The 1,897-nt window shown below is 43.1% G+C and overlaps 1 pseudogene; it reads left to right on the top strand.

The window, feature by feature from the left end:
• Nucleotides 1–705: 705 nt before the first annotated feature.
• LOC135268861 (large ribosomal subunit protein uL10-like) lies at nt 706–1,405 on the top strand (annotated as a pseudogene).
• Nucleotides 1,406–1,897: the final 492 nt, after the last annotated feature.

Genomic DNA, 1,897 nt, shown 5'->3' with positions numbered 1-1,897 from the left:
CTTGCTTTGTGTTAGGGACCACATGAGGTATTGTGGAAATAACAAAGATAAATAAGACAAGAATTGGCTTTCCAGAGATCTAAATGCAGGCCAGAATAGACACATTAGTGACTAGATTTTAAAGGATTAACTAGAGGCCATTAATGCATGCATACAAAAAATATTTATTAGGCCACTACCACGTGCCAGGCAAAGTGGTGAAAATAACAGACATAGTCCCTTCCTCCATCGGAGCTCATTAAATAGCTAATTGCAGAAATAAATATGTGATGACAAATTTATATAAATGTCATGAAATGTAGATGGCAATCAGGAAGCAAAAAGAGAGACCTGGTTGAGAATTGGACTAGAGAGAGCCTCTCTGAGGAAGGGAAATTTCTCCTGAGACTCTGAGAGATAAGGAGGAGCTGTTAAGTAAAGAGATGGGAAGACCAGTACAAAGGAAAGCATAGCATGTGCTAAGGCAGGAAAGAACTTGATACATTCCAGAACTAAAAGCAGACCAGCATGGCCAGATGGTCATGAGGGAGAGAGAGAGAGGAGCAAAATGAGGCTGGACAAGCAGGCAAAGAAGTTCATGTTCAAGTACTCTGCATGACCAGACTCAGCATTTTCTTCTAAATGCAGTGGGAAACCACTAATGCAATTTGTGTTTTGAGAAGTTGACTATGACTGCAGACAGGAGAGAGGCAAAAGTCTTAGCTGATGGACCAGTTGAAGCCATCAGCTGGGTCATGTTCATCATGTTCTGAGATCAGGGACACACTGCTGGCCAATAAGGTGCCAGCTACCACTAGTTCTGGTGCCATTGCCCTGTGTGAAGTCCCTGTGCCCAGAACACTGTGCTGGGGCCAGAGAAGACTTCCCTCTTTCCAGGCATTAGGCATCACCACTAAAATCTCCAGAGGCACCGCTGAAATCCTAAGGGATGTGCAGCTCATCGAGACTGGAGACAAAGTGGGAGCCAGTGAAGTCATACTGCAGAACACCTCCCCCATTCCTTTGGGCTGAACATCAGGCAGGTATTTGACAATGGCAGCATCTACATCCTGGAAGTGCTTGACATCACAGGGGACACTCTGCACCCTCGCTTCCAGGTGTCTGCATGGTGCTATGGTGCTAATGTTTGCAGATTGGTTACCCAGCTGTTGTACTGGTACCCCATTTTATCATCAATGGGTACAAACAAGTCCTGGCTTTGTCTGTGGAGATCTGTGGAGACTGATTACACCTTCCCACTTGCTGAAAATGTTAAGACCTTCTTGGCTGATCTATCTGCCTTGTGGCAGCTGCCTGGGTCACTTCCGCTATCACTGCTTTTCCTACCGTGGCCACAGCTGCAGCAAGATTGAACCAAGAAAGAATTGGAAGAGTTGGACAAGGATATGGAGTGTGGTCTCACTGATCACCAAAAAGCAACCAACTTAGCCAGCTTTTTTTTTTTTTTTCAGAAGAAGTAAATAAAGACTTCTCCTAAAAAAATAAAGAAGTTTCAACACTGACTAAAGTACTTGAGGTCAACATGGAGACAAACTTGGTCAAAATGCTTCTCTTATATTCTAGGATCAGTTGCCCTGAGGGGATGTACTTGGAGAAGAAATTTTGGAACATGTACTTCAGAGAAGAAAGCGGACTTTAGTGATGCCCTAAAAATATATGATAAATTAATCTTAAGGTATCGTTTTGGGTAAGACAATACACTAAGTGTTGTGGGACTTGAGTTCCCATCCCCACTTCATTATGTGTACATGTGTACACATAGTACACATGTGACACATAGTACACATGTGTAAACTTGGGCCGAATGCTTATTTTTCTCATATATAAAGTAAAAGCATTGATGTGATCTTTAAAGTCTCTTTTAGCTATGCTCACTCCTGTGACCTTGGCCAAGTCA

The sequence above is a fragment of the Aotus nancymaae genome, unplaced genomic scaffold (genome assembly GCF_030222135.1).
Source record: "Aotus nancymaae isolate 86718 unplaced genomic scaffold, 86718_ANA_hifiasm-v0.15.2.pri h1tg000046l, whole genome shotgun sequence".
NCBI lineage: Eukaryota > Metazoa > Chordata > Mammalia > Primates > Aotidae > Aotus > Aotus nancymaae.
This window is presented reverse-complemented; position numbering and strand designations above follow the sequence as displayed.